We start from the raw sequence: 15,251 nt of genomic DNA on the forward strand, positions 1-15,251 counted from the left end.
CCTCAGATATGCTATGCTTTTTCCAGCCAAGCTGAGGATTGAACATAATGAAAGGACCTACTTCTTTGACAAACCTGAAGTGGTGGCTGACTTGTTAGACACTTTGCCGGCCCAGCAAGAGTCAGGAGGCCCCTCTGATCCGACTGATGGTGAACAAAGGGCTCAGGAATGAATATCAACTGTCTTGCCTCCGGGGTTGTAAGACTTTCTTTGAATTATATGGTTCTGAACCAGAGTGTAGTCTTGTGCTGTCTTTATATGGGAGTGGTTGAGTTACTGGAGGGTCTTTCTCCTCCGTAGCTTTCTTTTTGTAGATGTGAGGGCGACAGGCACACTGCGAGTTGGGGTGGCTTTATGGTCGTGTGCAGGGAGGGGGGTGTTGTAACGGGGTGTTCGGGGACGGGAGGTGGGGGGTGTTGTTTTTCAGTTTCATTTTCCAGCAAGGCACTATATTGCAGAACATTTTCATGGATGTGAAGGACTTGGAGAGGGGATGGGTTTGCATACTGTTTCATGATGGGGGGTAGGGGATTGAGGTTGATGAGTTGGAATGTGAATGGGCTGGGGGATAAGATCAAACGTGGAGTTGTGTTGCAACCTTTGAAGCGACACTCTCCGGATGTAGTTCTCCTTCAAGAAACTCATTTAGTGGGTAATATGTGTCACGCCATGAATAGAAAGGGATACCGTCTAGTGGCCCATGCGGAGTTCTCGTCTGGGTCCCGGGGGGTTGGAATTCTCTTTAAGAACTCTTTCCCATTTGAAGTGGAATCCTCAGTCCTCGATGAGAGTGGCCGCTATGTTGCGGTATCAGGAAGATGGGAGGGCCGTGTGCTTTCCCTCGTGTCGGTTTATGTTCCCCCTGGCCTGCAATCTACGACCTTTGCTGATTTGGGAAGGGCTCTATTAGATCTTCCGGAAGGGTTTCTGATTCTGGGGGTGACTTTAATGCAGTGGTATCTGGAGAATTAGACAGGCACCCACCTAGGGCTCTTACGGGGGCTCGGGGTTGGTTGCTAGACTTCATTGACACGATGGGTCTAGTGGACTGCTGGAGGTTGCTACACACTACCTAACTACAATACACCTTTCACTCTGGTGCCCATGGTAGTCTCTCCAGGATAGATTACGTGCTAATGCCAGCTGCACAGGCGTCCTATATTGCTGAGGTCAGACATATGGCTTGTGGTATTTCTGATCACTCCCCACTTTGGTTTCGGTTTGAGCTGGCATCTGGATCTGGGGGAAGGGTGGCTCCCATCAACCCGTGGTACCTCCAGAATCCCAAGACTCGTAGTTCACTGATTAAGGCACTGGATCACTATTTTCGAGAGTCTCCTCCTCTGTATCGTTATGGGAGGCTTTTAAGACTGTGATTAGAGCCCAGGCTCTCTCCTTAATAGTCGGTGTTAAGATCAGAAGGAAGAAGATGTAGTTAGAATGGAATCGGAGATAGCTGCGTTGGAATTGGAATTGGAGCAGGAGGTTACCCCCTCCAGATTGCATGTCCTGCAATTAAAGCAGTCGGATTACAGAATGTTGGTAACAGATGGTGCGAGGGCTCTTAGTTGTGAACAACAGGGGCGCATTTATGATGTTGGTGATAAAGCTGGTAAATTGATCGCATGGTTGGATAGGAAAGACAGAGCTAGTCGTGTGGTTCCCGAAATTGAGAGGGAAGACGGAATTCTGGTGACCGATCCGCAAGACATAGTGGCAGGCTTCGTCGAACATTTTCGTTCTGTTTACTCCTCCGTGTCGGATAGACTGGAGGAAGATTCACGCCTGTTGTTGCGAGACATCGCGCTCCTGTGTTTATCTGTAGAGGACCAGGACCTCCTGGATAGTAAGATCACCGCCGACGAAGTGGCATTGGCAATGCGCTCCCTGAATTCAGGTAAAGCGATGGGCCCGATGGTCTACCGATTGAGTTATATAAGCTGCGACCAGACAGGATTGCTCCGTACTTGAGAGACATATTCTTGGTGTCCCGAGACGGCGGTCTTCTCCCCCGTAATCAGAGATTGGCGTCGATTGCCGTAATTCATAAGGATGGGAAACAGAGGAACAGATGCACCTCGTATCGGCCGATCTCTCTGCTGAACTCTGAGCCTAAGATTTTAGCTAAGTTGTTGGCTAATAGGCTGATAAAGGGTATTAGTGATTTGGTACACCGAGATCAATCTGACTTTATACCACACAGGAACATGGCGCTCAATCTTAGGCGTCTTCATGGGGTCCTTGCTAGGGCCTCGACACTGCGTGAACCGGCCATTTTGGCGTCGTTGGACGCCACGATGGCGTTCGATACTGTGGAATGGCCGTACCTGTGGGCGGTACTAACTAAATTTGGTTTCGGTTCTGATTTCATCAGTTGGGTGCGCCTTCTATATGCAGACCCTCTCGCCCAGGTCGTAGTTAATGGTCGCGCATCGGAGCCGTTTAGTCTCGGGCGAGGTACCCGTCAGGGTTGCCCATTATCTCCTCTTCTATTCGCGCTAGCTCTCGAACCCCTCGCGGCTTGGATCCGCTTGGAGCCCTCGATGAGGGGTATTTATTGGTTGCCCGCACTTCGAGGATCGTATTTCCTTATATGCGGATGATATTCTCCTGTATTTGACCTCCCTCAAGAAATCACTAATGGTACTCTGCGATGTTCTGGCCTCCTTTGGGAGGAACTCGGGCTTGGGTATTAATTGGGCGAAATTCTATGTTTACGCCCTTAGCAGCGAGATGGCGACCTTGCCCCGTAATTGTCCTATTCAAATAGTGCAGGAGGGATTTAGATATCTGGGAATCTATATTTCTAGTGACCCTATGATTCGGTACGAGAGGAATCTTCTCCCTCCCTTGACTCGATTAAGGCGAGACGTCGAGGGTTGGCGAAAACTTCCATTGTCCATGCTTGGACGGGCGGCTCTGTTTAAAATGATGTCGCTTCCTCGCTTCCTGTATGCCCTTCAGAACACGCTCGATATTGTTCCGGCGCGATATTTTAGTTTGGTGGAGGATTTCCAGAGGAAATTATTATGGGAAGGTAGACCGTGTATTGCACTAGCTAAATTAACGCTCCCATGGTATGATGGGGGCATAGCCCTCCCTAATATCAAGAGATATTATTGGGCGTCACAATTGGCAGCCATCAACCACGGTATGTACGGACCCATGTTGAATCCTGGTTTCGCCATGGATAGCTGGTTATTACTTGGTGGCAATTATTATAGAGCGCTACACTCTAAGTCGGTGATGAAGACCTTGACGGGTCCAACTACGACTACGGTGCGGGTCTGGCGTGATGCTACCAGCTCTTTAGGGTGGAAAGACCGCTTGACTCTGGCTACCCCACTTTTCAGCTCAGATCGGTTTGGCAAACTGTGGAACACTAAAGGGTTCGACAAATGGGATCTTATTGGTATCTCCAAGGTTGGAGACATGTGGAAGAAAGGGCAGGTTAAATCCTTTGCGGCCCTGCAGACAGAGTACGAATTGGGAGGGGCGGAATACTTCTGTTATGCCCAGATTAGACATGCTTTGACTTCAGTTTTCTCGGAAGGGGAAGTGATTCCGGAATCTTCCCCTTTAGAGGACCGTATTTTGGATGGTCATCTGCCTGATAGCACCGTATCCCTAGGGTACAAAAAATTGAATAATCATAGAGCAGACCTATTATTGCAGTTACGGGATCAATGAACTGGCGACGGCCTCGAGCTCGATGACGAGGATTGGCAGTCGGCGATCTCCTCTCCTAAGGAGGTCGCGATTCCAGCATGACTTTTCGTGCTTTTGGACTTGCTAAATGTCTTCTCTTAAGGGAGCGCGGTTGGGGGCTGATTGTGAGCCATTGTGAAAATGTTTGTTAATTGCAGCGCATGACGGCGCTGCAATTAACAAATGTTTTCACAAAGGGCCACAAACAGCCCGCAGCCACAGCCCATTATAAAACAAATTCAGCAAAAGAAAAGACGGGATTAGGCGGTGTCTCCCGCCTCTATTTTGCGGCCATTTTCAATCATGTCACCAGCCCCTCCTCGCTAGTGGTACAGGTCTCTGTTGTGGCTGGCTCGGGCAGATGCATGTGCGCTCTGCTCAGCTGACAGTTCGGGCGGGACAGAGGCCATAGCTGCCAAGGTTTAAGATTGCTATGGGGACATTTTTATAATTTCTATGTAATCTTGAGTGATATTTCAACAAATGAGTGACACTTTCAAGCAAAATCAAGCAATGAAGATGACAGAAACATAAAGATGAGACATTACACCCCTCAGATAGCTGTAATTTCTTTTATTTATAGGTCAAAATGTCACACACAAGCAATCTGAAACCTTGGCAGCTATGTGTAAAGCACACATTGTGCTTTTGGGCTTGCTGCAGCCAAGCCTCCTAAAAGTTATACACAGCAGTAGTTGGTTACCAGATTGTGAGCTGTGCATGGAGATGGACGAAGGCCGCTGCAAGGCTTTGCTGCATGCAGCTGACTATACATATAATGAGGGTGTTGTCCTCGTGTGAAGAGTTGGATGCCGTGCATGTTCCTGGCCTCCAGCTATATTCAGGCATCAATTACAATGTCTAGATAACTCTGGTGATTATTAGTCTTGATGAAAAGAGATAGAGGTTTGTCTAGTGGAAGTTTTGACACATCCAAAGGTGGCACAGTGGGTTAAAATGTCTCCTGCTAAGAACATGTGCCATGCAGAAAACAAAGTGAATTAATGTAAATAGGTCGGTGGGTTACTACTTCTGTAAGAGAGCTCATTTTGTTACTTGTGGTTTGTAAGTCAAAATCCTAATATAGAGCATTGAGCTATTAACGGGTGGGGGAATCATATCGCCCGGCGCCCAAACCATGTTGTTTTTATCATTGGGCAAGAAGATTTAATCTCTATTTTGTCCGACGGACAAGTAGACATTAAATCACGGAAACAAAACAGGCTGTGGGCACTCTGGGGCTCACAGCCAGTCATAAAAGCTTGCAGAGAGCCTTTGAAGACTTTGGAGGCATCTGATTGGCTAGCAGCCCATGACTTCACTGTGCTCTAGCCAGTGATTGGCTGGGGAGTGAAACGTCACTCAGTCTCAGCAAGCCTTTGAACTTCGGGACCGCCGCGAGCGAGGCAATTATAGATTCAGGTAAAATAAGCACTATGGTGCCCATCATAGCACTGCTAGAGTGTTATTTTGCTGAGCTTGCGTGCAGACTGCTCTGAAATATCGAAATAGAACTTGCTTGCCTGCTGGCTGACCGTGTCTAATGCGGCGTCAGTGTGGCTGCAGAAAGTTCACGCTTTTATCGCCACTAATTGCTAACTGCGCACGTTTACATTGGTGTGCAGAGTGGATTAAAACTCCCTTTCACACTAGACGTGTGACACAGATTGGGCAATTTCCCTCACGAAAGGGCGATATATTTCCCATTTGTGTGAGAAAATGCTCAATTGGCCAGTGCCTATTTATAGGGCTTAATTTAGCCCAATGTGTGTATTTTCTTTTAAGCTGCAGCGGCACCTCAGGAGAACTGTTCCCTTCAAAGTTCATGGCGGGCGGCATGGGCACGGCACACATCTTGCACCACATCAGTGCCAGGACTTCAGACTGATCTGAATGCGGGGTTAAAAAAATACATGTGTTTTTGAAAAGCGAAAGTGAAATTCGCCCCGTCACTGTGCTGATGCCGAATCCATAAAGCTCTTTGTAACTGGGATTAGAAGTCACGCTAGAAGTCTGTATTTTTGCTGATGATGGTCACGAAAGGCTCGCCAATTCCACCACCAAGGAGGTATCTCTAGGGGTGGTTGTGTTTTGGCTGCAATCAGCTTTGTATTTAACGGCACAATAAAGTGAGGCAGACCTGCACTTAAGGGAGAAGGAAGAGCGCATACAGTAGCTGTTTAAAAACCTCAGACATAGAAAGCGAAGGTGGAGGTGCAAGGAAAGGAAAGCGCATGTAGTGAAATCCTGTGATCGACATTGGCATAAAGTTAACTGTGGGCGTGTGCTTATGTGGTACGGAAGGGCGCTTTCTAACAGAGTACAAGGAACATGTCACAGTGAGCCACATATTGTTTAACTTTGCAACTTCAGCCGCGCTCCGAGCAGAGCAGAGAATGCCTAAGGCGAGTGACGGGGTCACAGGGAGGCACCAGATTTACCTCTACCAGAAACCTTGGTTTTCATTCTGAAAAGTACAATGATTGCCGTATTATTGTATTGGCGCCTGCCAGAATAATGTCCCATTTGCAGGCTCTGCATTAGTTAACATATGATTTAATATGATTTCTCATTGGCGTCATTCAGGGTGGAGCCTGCCTTAGTTCCTGTCTCAGGCAGCCTCAGGCGTCAGACGCCGAACACTATCAGCATGCAGCCTGCGGAAATGTAGGAGAGGAAGCAGCAGGTAAGCCCCAGTAACCCCCCCGGCAGTCCGGTGTCGACAATAGAGTGGGAGTCCTCACGCGGAGCTCCCCAGCTGCCCCGCTGCGCTGCTCTGCTCCAGTCTCGTTCCTATCGCGTAGGTGTCTCAGGTGCAAGCGAGGAAGCGGGCATCAGCAACCAGGAAATTACCGATTAGCATCGGTGAGGAGACGGTGAGGAGACGAAGTAATCGAATTCCGTCATATCGGGGGAAGAAGCCAGTTGCACTGATTATGCAAGACACGCAAAATACATGCTGAATTACACGCCGAACATGCCGAACTCACCGCGTTCCCACAGGGCTAACTGGAACTCCACTACAGAGACGCGACCTGCCCTAACCGGCGGCCGCCATGTTTTCCCCTTCGTTGCCAGTGAGCAGCACGTTTGTTACACGAAGCAGTTACAGACTCACGAGGCACAGGGGATTTACTGTAACTCATCTGGCTTCCTGTATTTTTTTTACTTCATTTCACTTTACTTCACGGAAAAAAGGAATAAAAAGGAACAAATAACAAAGGAAGGAAAAAGGAAAAAAAAAGGAAAAAAAAAAGGGGGGATAAAACAACAGAGTAGACAGTGGCAGTATCTGCTTTATCTCAATCCAAAAAAAAAAAAGTCTAGTTCGCTGCAGTGTGGATGTGTGGAGGCAAGATTCCGCCTTTTGCCACACTTTCCCGGTGGGCAGAGGCAGCCGTGGAGCTGCGGAGGAGCCGCAGAGCGGCTGCTAGAGGTGATCTCAGCAGCCTTACCTCATTATTAAAGTGCCCTAGCTCAATTAAAGGAGCTCAATCAGACACTTTTAGCCTGGGCAAAACCCGGGGGATTAATCGCAATAAACCAAAGACAAAGACAAAGACAAAGACAAAGACAAGGTCAGGGGTAGAATCGGAGGAGGAAGGTGTTGGGAAATTCTTCATCCAGGCACTGCCATCTAGTAAGGAGTTTGGGAAGGGATGTGTGGACACTATAGGGGGCAAGGTTGGTGATGGGGATTGGTCTCTAGACAGAGGGGCTGCTAAGGATAATACCCTTATTGATACCTTTTCTAACTTGGGTCTCAGTCCGGGTGATACTAAGAAGGGATCTAAGGAGGGAACCAAGGACGTGGCTGTAGAACCAGAATCCGGACCTAAAAAGAGCATTCAGGGTCCTCCAGTATTTGTGTTTTCCGGAATTTACACCGCAAATTCTGCTTCTGCTACTGCTACTACAGCAACTGCGGCCAGTATCCCTCAGTTGGTTGGGCCAAAAGGACCTAAAGACTCAATAAGTGGAACTAAAATAAGATTTAAAAAAACTAAAGGGAGTGTAGCGAAGCTTACTCCCTCACTTAGATCTTACTTTAAAGTGTTACCTCAAGTTCTAGAAATCCCCAGTGGACCACTAGAGGACAAAAATAAGATGGGCGATACAGCCGAAACTCAAGATTCCGTCCCGGTGGAGGTGGAGGTGGTAGAAGTGGAGGAGGAAGCAGACTCAGCTGCTGTTCATAATATCCCAGTAGAAGCTGGACTTCTTGCCGCTCAGGACAAGGATAAGGACAAGGACAAGGCAGGCGAGACCTCGGAGTTGAGGGAGAAGATTTCTCTGGAGGATTTATTGCACGAAATTAAAACTGGGTTCGCTGAATCTAAGCGTAACCAGCTGGAGATTAAAGCAGCTTTTGATGCTTTGGATAAGAGAGTAGATCTTCTATCTGACAGGACAGATACTCTCGAGAGCACAGTTGTTGAACTAAAAGCTAAATTAGATTCTGCCAATGAAAAGATTTACTACCTAAGGCGAGACGGGAACGCAACAAAAGAGAGAGTGGAATCTTTGGAGAACTACTCAAGGAGAAACAACATTAGAATTCTAAAAGTTCCAGAAGGAAAAGAGGGGAGTGATATGAAAAAATGTGTAGCTTCCTTGCTTAAAGAGTCCCTAAATTTGGAGGAATCCATTGAGGAGCTAGAAAAAGACATTCAGCGAGCTCATAGAGATCCCTTCCGTTTAAAACAGGGAAGGTCTAAACCTAGGAAAATTCTAGTTAATTTTCTGACTTACTCCGTAAAAGAGAAGATTCTAAACTTAGCTCTAAAGTCTACTGCTTTAAAAGCTTTAGACTTCTCATACGTTGTCAGATCTGATTTATCTAAATCTACTCTCGATAGACAATGGGAGTTAGGCCAGAAGATGGAGAAGTTTAGGGCTCTGGGAGCGACTGTCCAAATGAGGTTCCCCGCTTTTTTGCGGGTAATGTATAACAATAAAATGCACAACATCCACTCTCCATTGGAGGCAGATGAACTCTTGACATCCATTTATGATCATCAACAGGGTAACATCTAGTGATAGTTCTTAGGTTAATATAGACACGGCATTGAGTCACTGAGTTAAAATATGTAGATGTAGATATGTAGATATGTAGATATGAATAGAGGTGAAGGGTGAAGGGCACAGGGTACAGGCGATATAAGGTCGAGAATAGGGGAAGGAAGAGGGGGGAAAAAAAAAATAAAAAAATAAAAATAAAAAAAAAATAAAAAATCGAAGGGATGAAAAGCGGGGAAAAAGAAAAAAAAAGGGAAAGGGAAAAAAAGAAAAGAAAAAAAACGGGAAAAATAAAGAATTTAAAAAAAGAAAAGAAAAAAAAATAAAAGAAAAAATAAGTGTTTACAAAAGAAAAAGATATATATGTATATTTGAAATAAAAAAAATATATAAATATATTAGTTAAAAAAGGAAAATTGTATCAGAACAATACTCCCGTTATGTGTGAAGGTGTGCATCTAACACCTAAACTTACCTAAATCCCTAAACTCAAGTATCTCTATTACTTTTAGTTTACATAATTATGATGGTCTTCCCCTAGAAAGAATTAAGGCATGCCGGGATATATTTAATCATGTAAATGACCAGGGCATACGGAACTCCACAGAGAGGCAAATCTGGCAGCAATAGCCAGATTAATTAAGGGGGGGGTTTCCAGGATGGGGTGGGAGGGGGGATGGGGTAAAACTATAAAACATCCTCACTGTTCAGGCACAGTCTCAAACATACTAGTTCAATCGAGTATACTTTTATGCATACTTCACTCAACTCTCACTGGGAGATACAATCCTTTAGGGAGCTGGAGTAGGGGGAGGGGTCCGGACACTGGCTGATGGTAATAAAATTTCTGTCCTGGAATGTCAATGGCCTGCGTGTTAAGAGTAGGAGATATAGAATATTGCAATATCTGAGGGACTCACCGGCGCAGGTCATAGTCATCCAGGAAACACATCTTCTCCAACATGAAGTGAAGGAAATCCTGAGTAAAATCAGATGGGTTGACAGTTATATTTGCACTAATCATAATGCGAATATTCGTGGTATATTAATCATCTTCAAAAAGCAAATCAAAGCCCAGATTCTTGCATATGAGGAAGATTTAAGTGGTAGATGGCTATACGCTAGGGTCAGTTTAAATGATAGTATATACAATTTGGTAGGTTATTATGGCCCTAATCAGGATGACCCTTCATATTTGATTAAAATCCAGAACCAGTTACTATCAACACAGGGTCCGATAATTTGGATGGGAGATTTTAATCTGGTACTCAACCCAAAGCTGGATAAATCCCCTAATTCAAGGGCATTAACCTTTAAAAAATCCAGGCAGGTGTTGGGGGATGTTATGTCGACACTCGGATTGGCAGATCCATGGAGGGAGAGAGCTGGTAGGGCACTTGGGGTATCATACCACAACTATAAATATAATCACAAATCAAGGATTGATTACGCCCTCTTTAGTTACTCACTTAGAGACCACCTTAAGGACGTAACGTATTTACCTTCACACTTATCGGACCATTCCGCCATTGTTTTTTGTTTGCAATCGGCTCAGCAAATCTCTCAGTCCTTGTGGTCATTTGACCGCACTATTCTTCTAGAAGAAGAAGAAACAGACCTTCTCATCCACGAAACAAAACTTTTCATGGATACAAATATTAATTCCACCCAGCTAAACACAGTATGGGAAGCCTTTAAAGCTTATATGAGAGGTTACATTACTAATAGGGCATCTCATCGAGGGAAAATCTACAAAGCTAAGATCAATAGCATTGAAAGGGACATTGCATTATTGGACCAACATATTGGCACTGGAATCGGAACCAAAATGGAGCAAGAACAACGTAAGGGGTTAAAAGAAAAGCTAGATAACATTCTTCAAGAAAGGGTCGCCCTAAAATGGGAAGCAAGTAAAATCTCTAACTTTGAATATGGTGAGTCTGCAGGTAAGGTCTTAGCGTGGAAAATTAAATCAGACCAGGCAAAAAAATATATAAAACATATCATGGTAGATGGAGAGGCAAGTGAAAGAACATCTGTTAAAGATATTGGAGAAGCATTTTTGGAGTTTTTTCAAAAAATATACAAGGAAGAAATTTTGGAGGACCCCATTTCAAATCTTAGATGATTGGAGAAGATTACCCTTCCCACTCTTAGCTCCGAACAAAGCGAGCGTCTTGATAGGCCTATTTCAGAAGAAGAAGTGAAGGAATGCATTAAAAAGGTGAAGAGAGGAAAGGCAACAGGCCCGGATGGCCTCCCTGGCGAATTATTACGGGTTATAGCCCCGGAAATAGTTTCGGTACTGACAAGACTCTTTAACGACATCCTAATAAATGGTGTGGCTCCTCCGAAATCTTGGGGGGAGGCGACTATTGTCTTGATTCCAAAACCCGGGAAAGATCCAGCCAAATGCGGTTCATATAGGCCAATTTCACTTTTAAACAGTGATTACAAGATCTTTGCGGCTGTGCTGGCAAACAGACTTGGACGTGAGGTTGGGTCGATTATTCATACTGACCAAAAGGGTTTACAAATTTAAATGAAATGTGTAAATGTGTAAATGCTAAACCGATGCACACCTGTATATGGAGGTGGTGTATGTGAGATCTCTCTCTATAAATTATATGGAATTGTTTATAGGAATATAAAATATAAAAACCATGTGGCTACTCTATGCACAACAATCAGTGGCAAGTGTATACAATTATGAGTATTAGGTCCATACTGATAAATATAAATATGATCCATTTTTGTGGACCATAAGCAAAAAGGTTTTTTGCACGTATTTAATTCTGTGAATTTCTGTATGAATTACATTAATGTAATGCTATAGTTTGGTGTTTGAATTGTATACTTGATGTTTGTCTTCTTGGAGCATTAGCTGTGTGGCATCAATTCTGTTTTCTCAGCTCATCTCAGTTCTGTGTACATTATTATTCAACCATGTCATAGTGTGTTTTTGAATCTAAGGCATATTTTATCTTAATTTCAGAAATTTGGGGAATACAGCTAATAATATTTTCCTGATGAAGGCGGCTATATGCTAACTGTCCGTTGAAACGCGTACAATACCCATTGACTGAGGAGTATTCTGATTGTTGCTGTATATACCTCATTTGTACCTCCTTAACTTTAGGAAAAGGATTTGATGAATTATTGAATATGATTTGTTCCTTTTTTATATTTTCTGTGTTCCCTATGTTTTATATACTGTTTTATATACTTTTTTAAATGTGTTTTTAACTGCTTTTTTATATATATGAATAAACTGTACACACTGAATGTATTTGTTTTTGCAGAGTTTGTGTTACCGATTGCATTGCTCCTGGTGATAGGTCTTTATGTATGAACAATTGATGTCTATGTGGTCTGTATGAATTGGTGCTCACATTAAGGTGCCCAAAGGGAAATTCGTTTTTTGACATATAGTCAGAATTTATTTAGACCAACTGTTGGCCAAATAATGGCGTCAGAAAAATTGGGTTTGGCAAATGTCTTCACTGTTTTATAAAATACCTCCTGAATGGTTATCAGTAATGAAAATACGGGCCATATAGCAAGAAGAACAGGCCTGTCTAACTAGTTTTATAGTTGAATAGCTAAGTAGTATTTGAGTTGGAAACCTGTGTGTAGTCTTCATTAATAGTCCTTCTATTGTTTTACACAACCCCTTTGAAGCCTACTGGGCTCCACATACCTAGGAGTTGAAGCAGCCTTATGTTATGTTATGTTATTATGTTATTAGGGTTCTTCTGTAGCGCAACGGCTACTCCAGTAGGAGTGTCCCGGCGCTTTAGCGAAGAGGTCCTTTAAGAAGAGGAACATAACTACAGAATAAAAGGAAGAGCGAAGTTAACTGGTAAACAGCCAGGTTTTTAATGCCTTTCTGAACGACATCAGACTAGGGGCCTGTCTAAGAGAAATGGGAAGCTCATTCCAGGCGCGCGGGGCCAGGTAATGAAAAGAGCGCCCCCCTTGTCTGGTTCGCTTGATGGTCGGAACAACCATTTTAGACAAGGAGGCAGATCGCAAAGTTCTGCTCGGCTTGTAAAGAGCAAGGCGCTTCCTAATGTACCTAGGGCCTGAGTCATGAAGGGCCTTGTAGGTCAGCGTCAGGCTTTTAAAGAGAGCCCTCTTGGCTATAGGAAGCCAGTGTAGTTCCTTCAACAAGTCAGAAGCACTAGCTCGTCTAGGGAGTCCATAAATAGCCCTGGCAGCTGAATTTTGGACTACTTGAAGTCTCCTCACGAGATATTTAGGGAGTCCTAGATAGAGGGCATTTGCATAGTCCAAACGCGACCCGACAAGTGCTTGGACAATGACCCTTCGATGGTTCATAGAAATCAAGGGGAGGAGTTTCCTGAGCATCCGCAGGATCCCGAAACATTTCCCCGAAAGACAGGATATTTGAGGCCCAAAGGTTAACTCATTGTCAACAATGATACCTAGATTTTTAGCCTTGGTACTTGCATTAACCGGTGGAAACAGGTCTTGTGGCCACCAACTTTTCCAGTTTGGTTCAGAGACACATCCAAAAAAAAGCAGCTCCGATTTATCGGAGTTGCATTTTAAGCCGTGTCTTTTGAACCAATCAAAGACTGCTTCTAGGCAGCCTCTGATGCGGATCCCATCGAACACCTCATTCTTGTCGTATGTGAACAAGAGCTGGGTGTCGTCAGCGTAAGACACGATCTGAGCGCCGAACGACTCCGCAACCTCTGCAAGGGTAAATTCCAGTGTGCTTTAAAGGAACAGAGTGGCCAAGGGGAATAGTCTTGTCCATTAGTGACTGGTTCTGCTAGGCCAGCATCCATGGGTGGCCTTGTTCTGGCACAAGAAGAACTAAAATTTGAAAATTAAAAAGGAACTACTCTGAAGTTAGCTGCGGCGTAAAAGTGACACAACGGCGGCGTAAAAGTGACGCAAGGGGCATGTAAATCTGCCCGGAGGTCGATCAAGCCACAAGCTTGAGAAATAGAAGTAACGAGTTGTATCAAAGAGGACGCAAGAAGGAATTAGAGACCCCTACCATAGGGTCCTCCTCATAAATATTAAATCCTCCAAGTAGCAGCAAATTGGAAGCTGAAAGAGCTCATGGGGGGATGAATTCCACAAGACCACCACCAACTCAAGGGGAGACCGAGGCGGGCCATACACAGGAAGAGCAGCAAGAAAGAAGGCTTTAAGAGGTCAATTTAAATGAAAACTTGACAACCTGGGGTCTTGGCAATAACTAATCGCTACCCCCCTGCCTTACTTATTGTAATGGTTAATATGTGACATGAGAAAGGAGTCAGGTGCTGCAATAGTAATGCCACAAAGGACAAGTCACGAACTCAAAAATCTGTTGTAAAATTCTACAAAGGTTGTGTGAGTCCAAGAACATGTTGTGAATCCCGGATTCTGTTATAAAATGCTAGAAACGAGACACTTCCATCTGTATTTGAGCTGTCTTTGGCTAGCGGGAACAACATCCTTTCCAAAGTCACGGCAACCTTTCTCTCCAAGGCATTCTCATGCAATTCGATGATTGGCCAGAAAAGTCTCGAGTCTGCAGAGAGGGGACCAAGGTGATTTCCAAGGTCAGGAGGGGGTGCTCCCTGCTGAGTCGTGGCTGTTTACTCCTCGGTCCAGTCTCAGGCGCTCTCTGAGGCTGTGGGGACGGTTGCATCCAGCTCAGACCGAGCCTGGCTGGGCGCATCGCAGGTTTATAAAGTGACTGTGCTGGAAGAGAAAGAAGCCCCGCTCACTGCAGCTCTCCCTGTCTGCACAGGCTCAGTGGCTGCCTCGCGCTGCTGATCAGCACCCTCTGGGGACACAGATTCGGCTCAGCTGAATCACTGCATCAGATGCGCTGTAAACAACCAAAAATAATCGAAGGGTGAGGATTTGTCTGTACAGCGCGTCACAATATTAATCCACATTTGTAGAGCACGAACCATCACCCGTTAGGGTCTCTAGGCGCGGGGGGCCGTCGGAAAGATTAAGCAAGCTATTGTCCAGTCTCCCCAGAGTCACATGGTGCTGGGCTAATCTGCTGCCGAACCGGGGATCGAACCGTGATCCCCAGATTCCGGAGTCAGTCACACTGGCCGTGACGCCACACCTCTTCCACAGCAAGGTATCAGCCTTAACATGAAATGCCCTTCACTTTGAACCAGACCTAGAATGGCACAGAGGAAAGCGAGCAGGTCCCGCCATCCCAAAAGAGTGCCCTCCCCTCCCCTCTTCCACCCTTCCATCTTATTCATGTTACTATCAAACCTCTCACCCTTGCAACCCCTCCCCCATCCATCCACCTTTCTGATCCATCCAGCAATTCACCCATCCTATCACTTAATCAGTCAAACAATCAATCAGAAGATTTGTAAAGCGCTTTTTGTCACCCGTGAGAGTATCCAGGCACTGATCACTAATCCTTTCACTCTTACAACATCTCACCCATTCATCCGCCTTTCCATTCATCCAACAATCCATACATCCTTTCACTAATCCTTTCACTCTTACAACATCTCACCCAT

Source organism: Lissotriton vulgaris, chromosome 11 (assembly GCF_964263255.1).
Source record: "Lissotriton vulgaris chromosome 11, aLisVul1.2, whole genome shotgun sequence".
NCBI lineage: Eukaryota > Metazoa > Chordata > Amphibia > Caudata > Salamandridae > Lissotriton > Lissotriton vulgaris.